Here is a 19,611-nt window from a genome sequence, read left to right as displayed (position 1 = left end):
TGGTATGGTCGACCGTGTCGAAAGCTGCGGATAGATCCAGCATAACCAGGATCGCTGTCCCACCTTGATCCCTGATTGCCCTGACATCATCAGCAGCCTTAATCAAGGCTGTTTCGGTCCTGTGATACTTCCGAAAACCGAATTGAGTATCGTCCAGGAGGTTATGTTTTTCAATGAATTCCGATAACTGGGAGTTCATAGCCTTTTCAATTACTTTAGCTACGAACGGGAGACTCGCAATGGGCCTATAGTTTTTCAGTTCATTTTTATCCAGGGAAGGTTTTTTTAATAGGGGTTTTAGTAAGGTGTTTTTTAACGAGTCCGGATATATCCCTGAGAGCAGAATGGAATTGCAGACTTGTGTAATTACTGTGATAATGGATTCCATTACAGGCGGGAGGACTGAAAAAGGGCAGGGGTCCAATGCAGATCCTGTTTTGATTGTTGCCACGATTGTTCTTATGTGGTCACTTGTAATTGCTTGAAAGCTGGGAAAAATGTTTGCCGGAGGTGCCGTGGGGGAGGTGGCTCTCATCGAAGGTGATTTGGTAGTGAAGGCTTGATAAATATCATCAACCTTGGTGAAGAAAAAGGTGGCTAAAGAATCACACAATGCTTGTGAAGGAGGAGGAATGAGATCAGGAGTGTTGCCTGACAATGTTTTGGTGATTTGGTACAATTGTCTGCTTGAACTTTTAGCTTTATAAATATGGTCTGAATAAAAAGCTTTTTTCGCCTTTATAATCATAGCTTTATAAAGCGCCAATGAATCTTTGTAGCAAATTTTGCTAGCTGTGTCGTAAGTTTTCCTGCAAAGCCTTTCCTTGTTCCTATTAGTTTGTTTTTGTAGCCTTAACTCCTCGGTATACCATGGAGCGGTGGGTTTAGCTCTGTTTCTGGATAGTAATTTGGTGGGAACTAATTGATTCGTTGCCTGGCCCAACCAAGTCTGAAATTGTTGTAGTGCCGTATTGGGATCGGTGGACACAATAGTGATACTGACACTAATAGTGATTCACTATTAGGGTATGCTTCCCCATTCATTCCTGAATGAATGGGAAGGCATTTGCAATGTGTGCGTTCCAAATAGGTACTTGCAAATTGCAAATGCAATTTCAAGGGTGATAGGTTGGCCAAAAGGCCACCTGATTCACCCCTAAAATCAACATGTGTGCACATGTGGCGCACACACATGCTCTAAGGCCATGTGTGTGCGCCACATGGCACTTAGAAAAATGCAAATGCATTTTTTTAAGGAATTGCAGATTACCACCAACTTGAAGTTGGTAGTAATTTGCATTTCCTTTGATGCTAGGTCACAATCTCAGATTGCTTCATACATTGCATTTAGGGAATCGTTAATTGCGATTCCATAAATGCATTTGCAAAATAAGTAATTGCAATTTTTGCGATGACCTATTTTGTACTTGGGTTTGGGCTTGATGCATCCCAAATGCCTAATTACAGATCGCAAAGGGAATCAGCCCCTTTGCAATCGGTAATTAGCTTGATACATGTGGCCCATAGCTTATCTCCTCAGTAAGAGTCTGTGAAATGCGTTCCACAGGCATACTCTGCTTCAGTCTCTCACAACTCATTGGCCACGCTACTCTTCACCACTAGTCACATTGCTGAGTCCTTCCCATGGATCAGAACTGTGGTATTCTGTTTTACTGATTTGTTTCACTGTGCTTACTTTTGACTCTTTTCACCACAGACTCAGTACTTGCCTCTGAGACACTTCTTGGCTTCGAGGCACTTCTTGAATTTGAGAAACCAGGGTACATTCTTCTCCCCCTTTGCTCCTTTAGGGTGATCAGAAATTCATCTCTGCGAATCAGAGCCTGCTGTCAACCCTTCTTCACCCTGTGTCTAACTCATTGAGAGTGGAGTGCATGCAGTTAGTTAGGCAATCCAACACATTTGACGCCTGTCTTGGTGACCAAGATGACAATGGATGCGAGCAGCCTGATGTTTGAGGTGCCACCTTGCTTTTACCTACGATATTTTTTAAATATCACTTACTCACTTGCACTATTATTTTAATTTCGTACTATCTGCCAAAAACCTGCAATCTTTTGTTTCTCGCTGTGCCCCGAGGCCCCGTTCCAACCCGGCCTGTGCCGTTTGATTGGAGGGCTACACCGGGAGCATATAGATCCTCACTTACGGCGGATGCCGCAAGTAGCGCTCCAGTCTCTCGACGGCCCCAGACTACTTAGGGCGGAGAGACCGGAGTAAACAAGTGGATGCAAGCAGCCTGATGTTTGAGATGCCGCCTGCTTTTACCTACGATATTTTTAAAATATCACTTACTCACTTGCACTGTTATTTTAATTTCATACTATCTGCCAAAAACCTGCAACCTTTTGTTTCTCGCTGTGCCCCGAGGCCCCGTTTCAACCCGGCCTGTGCCGTTTGATTGGAGTGCTACACCGGGAGCAGATAGATCCTCACTTCAGGCGGATGCCGCAAGTAACGCTCCAGTCTCTCGACGGCCCCAGAATACTTAGGGCGGAGAGACCGGAGTAAACAAGTGGATGCGAGCAGCCTGATGTTTGAGGTGCCGCCTTGCTTTAACCTACAATATTTTTTAAATATCACTTACACACTTGCTCTGTTATTTTAATTTCGTACTCTCTGCCTAAAACCTGCAATCTTTTGTTTCTCGCTGTGCCCCGAGGCCCCGTTCCAACCCGGCCTGTGCCGTTTGATTGGAGGGCTACGCCGGGAGCAGATAAATCCTCACTTCCGGCGGATGCCGCACGTAGCGCTCCATTCTCTCGATGGCCCCAGACTACTTAGGGCGGAGAGACCGGAGTAAACAAGTGGATGCGAGCAGCCTGATGTTTGAGGTGCCGCCTTGGTTTTACCTACGATATTTTTAAAATATGACTTACTCACTTGCACTGTTATTTTAATTTCGTACTATCTGCCAAAAACCTGCAATCTTTTGTTTCTCGCTGTGCCCCGAGGCCCCGTTCTAACCCGGCCTGTGCCGTTTGATTGGAGGGCTACACCGGGAGCAGATAGATCCTGACTTCCGGCGGATGCTGCAAGTAGCACTCCAGTCTCTCGACGGCCCCAGACTACTTAGGGCAGAGAGCAAGCGCAAGCGCAGCGGACGCGCACAGCGGGCGCGCCGGCAGCGCGCCAAAGGCAAGCCCTTCTGCGGCCGTCCTCTCCTAGATCGCGCCCAGTGCCACAAACCCTGGTTCATTGTCATCAGCCCCACCACTCACCTACCACCGACAGGCCCTTCTTAACCTATGCCCTCCGACTAACTGCCTTGATTTCACATACAACCTTAATGACCCTCTCTATTATTCTAATCCAGATTTGCAAAAACAACAGGTGATGGACCGAATGAGGATCAATGTCACACATTCAACCCAGTCAAAAGATCTGGGTCCTAATCCATCGTTTTTTTGCACTCCACACCACCCTGGGTTAGACAATGGCGATATGCAAATCAGCTCTGACCCTGTGCCCCATGGGAACAGTCCAGTCCGAAATACAAAAGCCATGTCCTTCCCAGAACGGAATCAAGCATCATTCTAATCCAGGCACACATTGCTGCTATAGAATGGAGACCCCTCAAAAGACGCAAGCATTCACCACACTCTCCCCCACAAGGACTCCCAAACTATTCAAAGCCACATTAATAAATGTCAGATCCTTAAGCAAACACAAAGATGAAATTGCTGATTTTGTACCCACAAATTAGACCTACTATTCATTACTGAAACCTGAACTAACCCCTCGTCCGAGCCTGATCTAATAGCCACTCCCGAAGGCTATAATATTCTTAGGCAAGATAGACAATTAAAAACCGGAGGAGGAATTGCTATAATCTATCGCAGCCAGTTCAAGACTACGATTAATTCTGTCCCACTTTCTGCAGGTGAGGCTCTGCAGTTCTCCATTGCCTTGGGCCCCTCCCAACGCTTCAAAGGTGTCCTTTTATACCGACCACCAGGTAGTAAAAGTCAATTCCTAGCCAACTTTGCTGAGACGTTGGCATCTCTTGCCATCGACAACTCGTCCTCCATCTTAGGTGACTTTAATTTTCCTCTAGAAAATAGCATGAATAACGACACCAAAACCCTCATAGCTGATTTAGAATTTCTGGGCCTTACTCAACGGGTCGTAGGCAGTACACACGAAGCAGGGCACACTATTGATGGCCTATTCACTAATGATAATAACCTATACATCACAGAGATCCTCCCCTTAGGATGGACAGATCACCATGCAGTAATTTTTACCATTCCATCAAACTCACCATCACACATGGAACACAGCACCAGCATGGTAAAGACCTTTAGATCGTGGAAAAACATTGATTAACAACAACTTCGAAAACTATTGTCTACTTCAATGACTAACCTTTCTCAAAATCCTAACAACGCAGCCAAAGAATATTCAAAATGGCTCACTTTGGCCCTAAATAAACTAGTTCCCATTAAGACCACCTCAAAAAAACGCAGAACCCCATCGGCACCTTGGTTTACCGAGGCTCTGAGAAATGAAATGAAATGAAATGAAAAATTACACTTATATAGCGCATAATCACCCGGAGGCCTCGATGGAAGGATTTGTGCAAGATGCACATGGCCTTAAACTGTGTTCTGGCAGCCACTGGGAGCCAATGGAGTTCTTTTAAGGCATTCCTTGCTGATTGACAGCGGGGGATGTTGAACAACAGTCGGGCGGCACAGTTTTGGGTAACTTGGAGTCTTTTTGTCACTGCTGCCGGGGCTCCTAGATATAGAACATTTCCATAGTCCAGGCGAGAGAGTATCAGGGCCTGTACCATGACCCTTCTCGCCTGGAATGGAAGTAGAGGGAGCACTTTGCGGAGCATTTTCATTCTCCCCACACATGTGGAGGCAGTTTTGGTAGCTTGGACTGAGAAATCCAGCGCACTATCAAGCCAGATTCCTAGGCTCTTTATCTGGTCTTTCGGAGGAGGGGGGACACCGAGACATGAAGGCCAGCCAGACGCCAGGGAGGTCGGGGAAGGGTTACCTAGTAGCATGATCTCCGTCTTCTCCCCGTTGAGTTTGAGGTGGGAGAGTTGCATCCACCGAGCAACAGCCTCCAGACAAGGGCCCAGGGTGTTAGACGAACCCTCCTTGTGGTCCAAAGAGACCACAAGTTGGGTATCGTCTGCGTAGGTGACGATCCGCACACCAAAAGGGAGGACTATCTTCTTCTAGAGGCTGCATATAGACATTAAAAAGTGTGGGGCTCAGGGAGGAGCCCTGCGGAACCCCACAGCTAAGCGGATGCTTAGATGATGCCACCTCGCCCTCAAACACCTGAAAAAAAACGTTCCTCCAAGAAGGAGGTCAGCCAACTCAGGGCCGCGCCCGACACCCCCATGCCCTTTAAACAATGTAATAATGTGGCATGGTTAACAGTGTCGAACGCGGCACTAAGATCAAGAAGTATAATGGCTGTTTTTCCTCCCTGGTCCATTATAGCTCTGGCTGCCTCTGTCACTGCCAGAAGGGCAGTTTCGGTACCATGCTGGGGACGAAATCCCGTCTGGGAGACCTGTAGAAGGTTATTGGACTCTAAATAGTCCCCTAGGATTTTATTGATATGTCTCTCCAGCAATTTACTCATCCACGGGAGAAGCGAGATAGGGCGGAAGTTGGACAGATTGTTCTGATCCAGGTTCGGCTTTTTCAGCAGGGCCCTTACCATCGCGCAGCAGAGACAGCGGAGACAGCTATGCCGAAATAAAGAAAGGCACTGGAGAAAGACCTATTCTAGAGAAGAGAAAGAAAATTATAAGAGAGAACTGACCCAATATAAGTCTCTAATCCTACATGCTAAAAGCAGCTTCTATTCTCAAATCGAGCAAGCCAAGAATTCTAATAAGGAACTCTATCAAGTGGTTGCCAAACTGTCACAATTGCCCCCTCAATCTATCCCCAAACCAACCCAATAGTTCTGTAACAACCTGGCAAAATTTATCTTTCACAAAGTTAATAACATATACACCAACTTCTCAGAAAAAACCTACATAGACTTTCACCTCACTGCAGCCCCCATTGATCACCTCATTTTTCTACAATTCCATAATACCAACTCTACCCTAGTCGCTAAAACCATGAACACCATTAAATCAGGATCAGCCAAAGATCCTTGTCCCGCATCTATTCTCTGCCCTATCTCAGATATCTTTGCACCCCAACTTGCCAACATCATTAACAATATGTTTAACACTGGAATATACCCGGCAATTTGGAAGGACACTCTCCTTAAACCCCTGCTGAAAAAACCTCACCTAGATGCAGATGATACCAACAACTATCGACCGATATCTAGCCTGCCATTACCTGCCAAAATTGCCGAAAAATTTATGAACCTCCAAATCTCCCAATATATTGAAGAACATTCCCTCCTAGACAACAGCCAATTCGGTTTTCGCAAACATCATAGCACCGAGACCGCACTCGATGAGATAAGAATGGCACTTTTTGTTCATGGCACTTGATACCCTTATACCTGCTAGGTGGGTCAGAGGACGTATGCAAGATACTAATCCTTGGTATAATGAAACCTTGGCAAGCCTGAAGAAAAAATGTAAAAGACACGAGCGTGTATGGAGGAAGGACTACTCCTCAGAGAGTAAGATCAGCTATGTAAAGGAGCTAAAGATATACCATTTAGCCATTCGTAGGGTGCGAGCGGAATTTTATGCATCCGAAATAGAATCTAGCACTAACCCTACGAAAGTTATCTTTAAGATCCTTAAGAAACTTAGCTCTAAAAAATCTGTCAGTACTGTCCCTACCTCAGCTGTCCAATGTGAAGAGTTGGCTTCTTTTTTTCGTTGATAAAATAAGGAGTGTCTATCAAGCCTTCAACCCAGGACTACAACTTAGCCATATCCCGGTCACTCAACCTTATCCTTCGTCTAAGATGTCGGTTATCCCCGAAATTTCTCGGGAAGAATTTGACAAGCTAATAAAGCAGATCAAATCGGGCTCTCCGGCAGACCCTTTAAAGCCTGCCCAATTTAGAGAGTCTTCTTTACACTGCCTGACCCAGCTACGTAGTCTTGTCAATGTCTCATTCTCTATCGCTATTTTCCCAGCCTGATGGAAGCAGGCATGGGTGTCGCCCATACTTAAAAAAACCTACTTTAGACCCATCAAAGCCAGAAAATTTCAAGCCTATATCCCTGCTGCCCTGGGCAGCTAAAATTGTAGAGTCCCATGTGAACCGAGTGCTTACTGGTATTTTGAATACCAATGACGCTCTGGACAAAACCCAGCATGGGTTCCGTGCCGGCCACAGCACGGAGACGGCACTTCTGGTCATGACTGAGCATCTTCGCTCCACACTGGACCATGGTCAAACGGCGGCACTGATCCTTCTGGATCTCAGTGCCGCCTTTGACACTGTCTCCCACCAGATCCTTTTACATCGACTTGAGGAGGCAGGGATCACTGATATGGCTCTCGCTTGGTTTCAATCCTTCCTAACGGACAGAACGTTTCGTGTTTCCACTCCTCCCTTCCTCTCGAAGGCGCGTTCTATTGAGCAGGGTGTTCCGCAGGGATCGGCTCTGAGCCCCACCCTGTTCAATCTCTACGTTCAACCACTGGCTGCAGTCGCTAAAGCATGGGGCCTTAACATCGTCTCATATGCTGACGATACTCAGCTAGTGGTCTCCCTTACGGAAGGTTCTACCATGGACCATATTAGATTCAAAGCCGGTCTGGCCGCTGTAGCAAACTGGATGACAGCTAACTGTCTCCAATTAAATGCTGCCAAGACGGAAGTACTTCTGGTGGGAAGAAACGCAGGTCTATGGGGAGACCACTGGTGGCCATCTACTTTGGGGGCAGCCCCTACACCTAAGACTGAAATTGAAGAACCTGGGAGTCTGGTTAGACTCAGAGCTTAGCTTCTGTGTCCATACAAAAAAGGTTGCCGCCACATATTTCGGCATCTTACGCAGCCTAAAACCAGTCCTGAAATGTTTCGATCCAGCTACCAGACAGCTAATTTTCAGTCCACGGTGTTGTCCAGATTGGATTATGCCAGCTCCTTACTTCTAGGCGCTAATAAGGTGGAAATTGCACGTCTCCAACGTATACAAAACTCGGCCGCTAGGCCTTACTAGGCCTGCCATGTTTCAGTCCCACTTCTGCCTCCATCCGGAAACTTCATTGGCTTCCTGTAGATCAGAGGATACAGTTTAAAACCTTGTGTATCTCTTTCAAAATCCTCAGACTGTCTACTCCCAAAATGTTAGGATCACTTTTGAACCTGTATGCTCCTTCATGTTCTCTGCGATCGGCAGGGCAGAATTTGGTGGTAGATCCCCGGTTCAACCGTAGCAGAGCAGGTGGTCGTTCCTTCAGTTTTCTTGCAGCGAAGTTATGGAACTCTCTTCCTGCCCAGATACGGGAGCTGAAGGACATGCTACAATTCAGGAAAGCTGTCAAAACTCATCTATTTCCTGGAAATTAATTTCCCCTATTCTGCTTTTTTTCCGCCTCAGCTCTGTTGTTTCACTAAGAATTAGCGCTGGGATGCCTCTTTGCTGGGGCAGCTGTGAGCTCTATAAACCATTTAACATAACATTAACATTAATTTGATCAAGGAGGAGCGGCAGTACTCATCCTACTGGATCTCACCGCGGCCTTTGACACGTTCGATCATAATATCCTGATTGACCGTGTGAATGCCATTGGCATCCAAGCCAAGGCCAAAGATCTCTTGACATCTTTCTTGGCCCACCGCACTCAGAAGGTCCAGCTAGGAACTTTTTTATCTGAACAACTGGTTTTACCTTGTGGCGTCCCTCAAGGCTCATCCCTCAGTCCAACCCTATTTAATATCTATGTCACCGATTTGGCAGGGGTCATTAAAGACTGGGGGATGAGCCTAACATCCTCCGCGGACGACACCCAATTGGTCCTCTCTATCAAAGAGAATGGAGACAAAATAGCGGCCAATTTTCAGCAGGGCATGCAGGCCATCAGCAGTTGGATGTCAGCAAATTGCCTCAAACTAAACTTAAACAAAACTGAGGTCATGACATTCGGTAAACTCACCCCTACCTGGCCAGATGCATGGTGGCCCACCGACCTAGGTCCTCCCCCTCTCCCAGCTACCAAGGTCAAAAACCTAGGAATACTCATTGATGACAAACTCTCTTACACTGCACATGTCAATTCCATTGTTTCATCATCCTTCTTCAAACTCAAAGCCATAAAAAAGATTCTCCCTTTCCTTCCACCTAACTCTGGTAAAACCTTGGTCACATCATTTGTCATGTCCTCAGTGGATTATTGCAATGGACTCCTGGTTAATGCCCAAAGCAAGGTCATTAAAAGGTTACAGTCCATACAAAATGCTGCGGCCAGATTGCTTTCCGGTACCCCTAAATTCCAACCAATTGCCCACACCATCAAACACTATCACTGGTTAGCAGTCAAAAATAGAATAAAGTTTAAAGCTCTCTGTATCCCCTACAACGCCTCTCACAAACAAGGCCCGTGATTTCTTCTGAACCCTTACACATTCCATGTCCCCAAACGACCACTTCGCTCTATGAATACGTCTATCGTGACAGTCCCACGCACAAGAACTGTCGCCTGGGGCGACCGCAGCTTCCATGTATCAACGGCCAAACTTTGGAACTCTCTTGAACCCGATGTCTAGCCATTTTCAGAAGAAAAATAAAGACTTGGCTCTTCAACCAATAACTCCTTTCTCCTCCCCCATCATTCTGCTTCATCCACAGCGCCGAGATGCCCTTGGGCATTTGTTTGCGCTTTACAAGTTGCATAAATAAATAAATAAATAAATGAATGGGATTTCAGACATGACTTTCTAACTTGATTCTTCACCAAGACCCAGTCTGCGGGAATAAGGTCATAGCACTGCTCCTGGCTCGGAAGGGCAGTTGCTGCTTCAACCTGGTGAGAGACAAAACACACCACATCAGCCAGTCTTTAGCAATTGTCGAGAACCATATCATCTGAAATATTCACACGCGTACTAGCAGGCACAGCAAACATCCTTATGGCTCTTCCTATGAACATCTTGTGTGGCGACAATCCTGTTCTCCAATCAGGGGTAATTTGGAGACTCATTAACACTATAGGCAAATCAGCTAGCCACTTGTAGATGAACACACTTTGGCAAGTTGGGATTTCAGTGTGCCATTATTCTGCTCAACAATTCCTGATGCTTCAGGTGAGGAACTACAATGCAGTCTCTGATCCACTTGCAAGGCTACACACAGCGTTCTCAGGACTTTCTATCTGAAGTGAGTTCCATGGTCTGACTCAAGAGAAATTGAAAATACAAAGCGAGGTATATGTTTGGGCAACAATATTTTGGGTACAACAGGACTGTGATTGTTCCTAGTCCGGTACGCCACCACCCAGCTGGAGAAGATGCACACCACAACTTAAGTATTTTACAGGCCATTGCACATAGAAAGCTCAATAAAATCTAACTGAATGCAATTAAAGGGACCTCCTTATCTCCCTATATGACTCAGTGTCACAGATGTCCTTCTTGCTTTGTTCATCTATTGGCATATCATGCATCGATGGTAAAGATTCCCAGACATCACCATATAGTGACGATTAAACCATTTCTGTGTGATCAAGCTAACCATCTCATCTTTCCCTATGTTTGTTGGACCATGAAAGTGTCTACTTCTTGGTGATAACAAGGCCTTCCATCTCCAGAAACCCAGTACTCATTCTCATTCTCAGCTGCCACCAGTCCATTGGGGTTGAGAGGCCATGCCTCCTCACCTTTTGCCCCTCAAGAATAGTGTCTACGGTCAGCCTGACAGACACTCTTCATTTTCGGGTCTGGCCACCAGGAGCTAGACATGCACTAAAAGCGCAGGTTTCTGGCAGCTTGAGCTGAACTTTGCTGGGCCTGGTGACCTCCTCACTCATTGTCTCGTACCTGGGCACTTCAGTTTTAAGCCCTGAAGCACTCAGGGCCGGGTGTCAATCAGTAACACTTCATCACAGAGTGGGGTGGGGTCAGCAGTCTCACCGACCCAATTCCACTCTGTGACAAGGTTGGGACTACTGCCTTCACTCATTGGCTGACCTTAGGTCAACCAATGAGGTAAGGCAGCAGTCCCAACCCTCTGGGGACCTCCAAAGCAGAGCTACAGGTAAGTGTGATTTAAGAAAATTATATATTGTTTCAATCAATCAATCAATCAATCAATCAATCAATCAATCAAAGCATTTATATAGCGCACTACTCACCCGGAGGGTCTCAAGGCGCAAGGGGAGGGGGGGTCCGCTACTGCTTGAACAGCCAGGTCTTGAGCTGCTTCCTGAAGGCAAGGTGGTCCTGGGTCAGGCGGAGGTGGGTCGGGAGGGAGTTCCAAGTCTTGGCGGCCAGGTAGGAGAAGGACCTTCCTCCTGTGGTGGCTCTTCGGTTGCGGGGGACGGCGGCGAGGGCGTGGCCGGTCTATCGAAGCTGGCGTGTGGGAGTGTAGAAGTTGAGGCGGCTGTTGAGGTATCCTGGGCCTTGGTTGTGTAGGGCTTTGTGTGCGTGGGTGAGGAGACGGCAGGTGATTCTCTTGTTGACCGGGAGCCAGTGCAGATCTCTCAGGTGTCCGGAGATGTGGCTGCGATGGGGGATGTCCAGGATGAGTCGTGCTGAGGCGTTCTGAATCCGCTGGAGTCTCTTCTGGAGTTTGGCGGTGGTTCCGGCGTAGAGGGAGTTGCCGTAGTCCAGACGGCTGGTGACGAGGGCCTGGGTGACCGTCTTCCTGGTCTCGGTGGGGATCCACCGGAAGATCTTACGTAGCATGCGCAGGATGTTGAAGCACGACGAGGAGACGGCGTTGACTTGTCTGGTCATGGAGAGGGAGGAGTCCAGGATGAAGCCCAGGTTGCGTGCGTGGTCTGTTGGTTTGGGTGCGCTGCCCAGGGCGGGGCGGCACCAGGAGTCGTCCCAGGCGGAGGGTGAAGATTCCAGGATGAGGACTTCCGTCTTGTCCGAGTTCAGTTTCAGGCGGCTGTTCATCATCCACTTGGCTACGTCTGTCATCCCTCCGTGTAGGTTGGCTCTGGCGGTGGCGGGGTCGTTGGTGAGGGAGAGGATCAGCTGCATGTCGTCGGCGTAGGAGATGATGTAGAGGTTGTGTTGGCATGCGATGGCTGCGAGGGGGCTCATGTAGACGTTGAAGAGGGTTGGGCTGAGCGAGGAGCCTTGAGGAACGCCGCAGATGACTTCGGTTGCCTCTGATCTGAACGGGGGGAGGCGGACTCTCTGTGTCCTTCCGGCGAGGAACAAGATGATCCATTCCAGTGCCTTCTCCTGGATTCCGACGTTGCTGAGGCGCTGCACTAGGGTACGGTGGCAGACAGTGTCGAAGGCCGCGGAGAGGTCTAGGAGGATGAGGGCCGCTGTTTCTCCGTTGTCGAGCAGGGCTCGGATGTCATCAGTGGCTGCGATCAGGGTGGTCTCGGTGCTGTGGTTGGCCCGGAAGCCAGACTGCGAGAGGTTGAGGGATCCGTTCATCTCGAGGAAGGCGGCCAGCTGCTTGTTGACGGTCTTCTCAATGACTTTTGCAGGAAACGGGAGCAGCGAGATGGGGCGGTAGTTCTTGAGGTCGGTGGGGTCGGCTGATGGCTTCTTTAGTAGAGCGCTGAGTTCGGCGTGCTTCCAGCTCTCCGGGAAGGTAGCGGTGTCGAAGGAGGTGTTGATGATGTCCCGCAGGTGGGGTGCGGTGACAGCGTCGGCCTTGTTGAAGACGTGGTGAGGGCAGGGGTCGGTCGGAGATCCGGAGTGGATGGAGTTCATCGTGCGGACGGTGTCTTCGGTGTTGATCGGGGTCCAGGCGTGGAAGGTGGTGGTGGGGGGCGGTGGTTCAGTCGTGGCGTGCGTCGGTTGAGTGCTGAAGCTGTTGTGTATGTCCGCAATCTTGTTGTGGAAGTAGGAGGCGAGGGAGTTGCAGAGGTCTTGTGAAGGGGTGATGTCGTTGTTTCCGGCGTTGGGGTTGGAGAGCTCTTTAACGATGTTGAAGAGTTCCTTGCTGTTGTGGGCATTGTTGTCCAGTCGTTCCTTGAATGCAGTTTTCTTGGTGGCGTGGATCAGTTGGTGGTGTTTTCGGGTGGCGAGCTTGAGGGCAGTCATGTTGTTTGGTGTTGGGTCTCTGCACCAGGCTTTCTCGAGGGCTCGGCAGTTCTTCTTGGAGCTCTTGAGTTCGTCGGTGAACCTTGGTACTTTCTTGCTGCTGGGTCTGCTAGGCGGGGTCTTCAGAGGGGCGAGGTCGTCTGCGCAGTTGCTGATCCACTTCGCGAGGTTGGTAGCCGCCTGGCTTGGGTTCGTTGTGCTGGTGGGAGGGTTCATGCTCAGGGAAGTCGCGAGTTGGTCGGCTGTGATCTTGTTCCAGCTTCTGCGTGCAACCTGTTGCTGGTGGTGGTGGATCGTGGTCCTTCTGAAGCTGAAGTGGACGCAGCTGTGGTCCGTCCAGTGGAGTCCGGTGGCGTGGCTGAAGGTGATGTCCTTGCTGGATGAGAACATGGGGTCTAGTGTGTGACCGGCGTAGTGGGTGGGGGTGGTCACCAGCTGCTTGAGACCGAGGTTGGCGAGGTTGTCCAGCAGGGTGGTGGTGTTGCGGTCGTTGTTGTTCTCCAGGTGGAACTTGAGGTCCCCGAGGAGGATGTAGTCAGCGGAGAGGAGGGCGTGCGGGCTGATGAAGTCGGCGATGTCTTCGCTGAATTGTGTGCGTGGTCCCGGGGGTCTGTAGATGAGGGTGCCTCTGAGGGTGGTCTTGGGGTTGATGTGAATCTGGAAGTGCAGGTGTTGGGCGGGAGCCAGGGTGTCGTCGGTGTTGGTCGTGATGCGGATGGTGTTCCTGTGGATGATGGCGATGCCTCCCCCTGTCTGGTTGACGCGGTCCCTCCGGGTGATCTTGTAGCCGTCCGGGATGGCGATGTCGGGCGCTGAGGAGGCGTTCATCCAGGTTTCGGTGAGGAAGGCGACGTCTGGGGCTGTGGTGTCGAGCAGGTTCCAGAGCTCGCCGGCGTGTCTGTGGATGGAGCGGGTGTTGAGCAGGATGCACTTGAGGTGGTTGCTGCTGGTGCTTGGCTTGGTCGGTGCTGGTGTAGTGCAGGTCCGGATGCAGGTGAACTTGCAGGAGTGGCAGCAGAAGGGTCCGTGGGTGCGTCTCGGGGTGGCTCGATAGCAGCCCGGGATTCGACCGGCGTTGAGTGCGTAGAGTTCGGTGGCGTCGTAGGTACGGCGGGTGGGCTGGTGTCGGCGGGAGCCAGGGGTCCTGGCACTGGGCGCGGTCCAGGCGCGGACGGGCGCAGATGGGCTTACCTTTGGCGCGCCTTCGGCGCACAATCGGCGCGCCCGCTGCGCGTCAACGCTGCGCGTGCGCACGGTCGCCATTTATGGCGAAGTGCAGGGAGGGAGGAGCAGCTGGGCGGCGGGAGCGGGGAGGGTACAGAAGGAAAGGGGGCGTGTCCACTCTCCCGGCGGCGGGAAGCGGGGAGCGGGGCGGGTGGGCGCAGGGGGCACTGCAGGGGAAACTGCACAGGGGGGGACAACAAGACAAAAAAGGTACAAAAATAGGAATAAAAAGCAATTTACAATACAATTACAATATAAACAGAACAGCAAAGAAATGCGGGAGAGCAGCGAGCGACGGCGGGGGCGTGGCCAGGAGGAAGGAAGGCTCAGCGAGGCTGAGAGCAGTGGCAGGCGGGGGGCACACGCGACAGCTGGTGGCAGTGCGGCGCGGGGGTGTCCTAAGATTAGGTCACACTAACCTGTACCGCACGGTCGCCATTTCTCTAACCATTTTCAGAAGAGAAATAAAGACTTGGCTCTTCAACCAATAACTCCTTTCTCCTCCCCCATCATTCTGCTTCATCCACAGCGCCGAGATGCCCTTGGGCATTTGTTCGCGCTTTACAAGTTGCATAAATAAATAAATAAATAAATAAATGAATGGGATTTCAGGCATGACTTTCTAACTTGATTCTTCACCAAGACCCAGTCTGCGGGAATAAGGTCATAGCACTGCTCCTGGCTCGGAAGGGCAGTTGCTGCTTCAACCTGTTGAGAGACAAAATACACCACATCAGCCAGTCTTTAGCAATTGTCGAGAACCATATCATCTGAAATATTCACACGCGTACTAGCAGGCACAGCAAACATCCTTATGGCTCTTCCTATGAACATCTTGTGTGGCGACAATCCTGTTCTCCAATCAGGGGTAATTTGGAGACTCATTAACACTATAGGCAAAGCAGCTAGCCACTTGTAGATGAACACACTTTGGCAAGTTGAGATTTCAGTGTGCCATTATTCTGCTCAACAATTCCTGATGCTTCAGGTGAGGAACTACAATGCAGTCTCTGATCCACTTGCAAGGCTACACACAGCGTTCTCAGGACTTTCTATCTGAAGTGAGTTCCATGGTCTGACTCAAGAGAAATTGAAAATACAAAGCGAGGTATATGTTTGGGCAACAATTTTTTGGGTACAACAGGACTGTGATTGTTCCTAGTCCGGTACGCCTCCACCCAGCTGGAGAAGATGCACACCACAACTTAAGTATTTTACAGGCCATTGCACATAGAAAGCTCAATAAAATCTAACTGCATGCAATTAAAGGGACATCCTTATCTCCCTATATGACTCAGTGTCACAGATGTCCTTCTTGCTTTGTTCATCTATTGGCATATCATGCACCTATGGTAAAGATTCCCAGACATCACCATATAGTGTCGATTAAACCATTTCTGTGTGATCAAGCTCACCATCTCATCCTTCCCTATGTTTGTTGGACCATGAAAGTGTCTACTTCTTGGTGATAACAAAGCCTTCCATCTCCAGAAACCCAGTACTCATTCTCATTCTCAGCTGCCACCAGTCCATTGGGGCTGAGAGGCCATGCCTCCTCACCTTTTGCCCCTCAAGAATAGTGTCTACGGTCAGCCTGACAGACACTCTTCATTTTCGGGTCTGGCCACCAGGAGCTAGACATGCACTAAAAGCGCAGGTTTCTGGCAGCTTGAGCTGAACTTTGCTGGGCGTGGTGACCTCCTCACTCATTGTCTCGTACCTGGGCACTTCAGTTTTAAGCCCTGAAGCACTCAGGGCCGGGTGTCAATCAGTAACACTTCATCACAGAGTGGGGTGGGGTCAGCAGTCTCACCGACCCAATTCCACTCTGTGACAAGGTTGGGACTACTGCCTTCACTCATTGGCTGACCTTAGGTCAACCAATGAGGTAAGGCAGCAGTCCCAACCCTCTGGGGACCTCCAAAGCAGAGCTACAGGTAAGTGTGATTTAAGAAAATTATATATTGTTTTAATCAATCAATCAAAGCATTTATATAGCGCACTACTCACCCGGAGGGTCTCAAGGCGCTAGGGGAGGGGGGGTCCGCTACTGCTTGAACAGCCAGGTCTTGAGCTGCTTTATGGCCAAGTGCAGGGAGGGAGGAGCAGCTGGGAGGCGGGAGCAGGGAGGGTACAGAAGGAAAGGGGCCGTGTCCACACTCCCGGCGGCGGGAAGAGGGGAGCGGGGCGGGTGGGCGCAGGGGGCACTGCAGGGGAAACTGCACAGGGGGGGACAACAAGACAAAAATGTCTGGTGCATGCATGTATGTTTGAATATTTGGCAATTAGTGTGTATGGGTATGTGTGTGTCCTGTCCGCCGCCTCCCTCCTAAAATTACCAGCCCCCACTGCTCATTCTTCTCACAGCCTGCTCGCTCTAACCCATCCCAGATGCTCACTTTCTGGTGCTTCTTCCAATCTTTTCATTTCCTACTACGTACCAGCAACTATTAATAACATGTTAATGGTAGTTTCACTTTCAGGTTCAATTGAATATTCTCCATAAAGCCACAGAACACGTGAGTGCAATATCAGGCAAAATTGTCAGCATACCAATTTGCGGCAGTGGGTTGTATGATAGAAGCACAAATGGTTTTACCACACGTGCCTCTATCAGCTCAACCACAAATGCAACTTAACCCCGGATATCTTTACAACTCAGGCCTTAACCACAAATGGTTGTGATATAGGCATGAATGGCTAAGGGGTATGTGCGGCAAAGGTAGCCAATACCTCGCCTCCCCCCAACCACCCTCCCACCCTGCCTCCAGCTGTGTGGCAGTTGAGGAATAACTGTTCTCCTGCGCTGATGCTTTAGTGTTGTCTACTCAGCTGGTGTTTCTCACTGCGAGTTAGCCTTCCGTGCTTGGGCGAGCACCGAAATGCGTTGTTCTCTCCTCAGCTAATCTGCATCTGGGTTGGAGTTTCAGCAGAGCGGCTGTATTTTCCTCTACCAGTTATCATATCGTTCTTGGGCTGAGTAACCGTGTCACTGAGACAAAACTGAGTAGCAGTACCGTTGAGCTCCGTCAGATGTTCAGTGCCACTTTGAGGAGCACATCTTAACAGTGAGATTCCTTTCCCAGCGCGTTCTCATCAGCGATGTGTAAGTTCCCCACTCCGCCTCTGAATGAGGTCGCCTGGAGTTGATCAGCAAAGCCACAGCGTGCCTTCTACACGCTGATAGGCACAGCTTTTAATCACTTTTCCTTATTCAAATTTTTTTTGTGAGAGTTGACGTAGTGTGCTGTACTGTGGTTTACCTTAACCACACTCACAATTATTTTGCTGCAATTCTAGTAAACAATTAACTCCTTACTGCCTGTCAAATTCCTGATTGGCACAGCTTGCAGAAACTATCAATTAACTGCTGTTTTTTTCATCAGAACGTCACAGAGTGCCTGCCACACGCTGATAGGCACCTGTCTAATCGCTGATAGGCACAGCTTGCATAAACTATCAAATAACTGCAGTTTTCTTCTTTTATGTAACAGAAGGAACCCCTGATCCCTCAGTCTCATTTAACCCCTTGACTGTGGCACAAATTCCGCCGCGATGCTGGGGAATTAATGAGTGGGCATGTTTCGGACAGTCCCTGGCCGTCCTCCACACATGCCCACTGTGATGTAGGATGGTCGGGCCGTATGACGCATGCAACAGGTTAAATATCATTCTACATGGAACACTTACTCTATTGTTTTTACAGATATTCTTTTATAACTTCAGTCTTCTTTAACCTCCATTTATACAGTTTCTCTGTGACATTAACTTCGCTATCTTCATTTTTTTTCTTTTCTAGTAACTGTACCTCTGCATCCTATTCTTACGCACTCTCTACTTCACTGTGTTATTATTTTCCTCTCTTTATCTTCTTCCATCTTTATTCATTTTTTTCCTCTTTTTCTTATGCCGTGGCCTCCTTTGCAATGTCTCAACCTTCTTCTTTCGTTAATGAGGAGGGTGAACCACTCATTTCTTGGAAAAAATGGGTTAATCTTTTTGAATCATATTTAATAGCTATTGGAGGTGACAGATTCTCAAATGTGCGAAAGCAACATATTCTTTTACATAACTTGCAATATATCCTTAGACATAGTTCCTTTTACTGTCTTTGCAGATTCATGTTCCCCCTTTACCTTGATAAATGAATAGTATTTTGTGGAGAATTATAACAACAAAACTTATACTTTTCTACCATCTGATGTAAATACTGGGGGTTACAAAAATTACCCAATACCATTTATAGGAATGCTAGTTGTGCAGATTGTTTTTAAGAATAGAACAACCATTGGGAAAGTGTTTATAAAAAAATGGTTCAAACCTACTAGGGTGGAAATGCCAAAAAGATTTAGGGATCAAGCTAGATCCCAATGCCCCAGAACCAGTCTATCTTGTAGATGAATCCATGACTGGTAATAACATATGCGAGAAATTTTCTGACGTTTTTTCCAACAATATAAGCTTACTCAAGGGTCACCTCCATAGGATTAAATTGAAGGATCAGTACAAAACTATTGTACATAAAGCCAGGCCTGTTCCATTGCTAGTGTGTGATCCTTTAATAAAAGAATTGGATAAGTTAGAAATTAATAGAATTATTGAAAAATAGAGAGTTCTGAATGGCTTTCCCCCATTATTATAGCTTCTAAGGAAGGGGGTAAGAGTATTAGGTTGTGTGTCGACTTGTGAGATCTAAACGCAAACATTTGGGTGGATAGACATCCTCTCTCCAACATCAATGAAATGCCAAGTGTCAGGGAGCTAAATACTTCAGCGTTCTAGAACTTTCGAAGGCATACCACCAGGTAGCCCTCCATCCCGATTCAAGAGCTATCACGTCTTTTATAACCCCATTCGGTGCATACCAATATTGCACAATGCCCTTCAGATTAGCATCCGGTGCGGCAGTATTTCAGCGCATCATGCAACACATTTTGCAAGCTACTGGTAAAGTTTTATGTTTCCAAGACGACATCCTCGTGTACGTCGAGTCCAAAGAAGAACATAATAGAGTTCCTAAAGAAGTTTTGCAGAAATTAACCGAAGCAGGATTTGCCACACAAATTGACAAATGCAAAATTGGGGTGGAATCTGTGGTGTACCCGGGTCATACCATTACCAGGGAAGATATAAGTCCCAAGTCCAGTCTTGTAGATGCAGTTAAAGTAGCACCAGAACCCCCAACAAGGAGGAACCTAAATCATTCTTAGGCCTAATTGAATACAT

This window comes from Lissotriton vulgaris, unplaced genomic scaffold (genome assembly GCF_964263255.1).
Source record: "Lissotriton vulgaris unplaced genomic scaffold, aLisVul1.2 SCAFFOLD_1857, whole genome shotgun sequence".
Classification (NCBI taxonomy): domain Eukaryota; kingdom Metazoa; phylum Chordata; class Amphibia; order Caudata; family Salamandridae; genus Lissotriton; species Lissotriton vulgaris.
Note: the sequence above shows the minus strand (reverse complement) of the source record.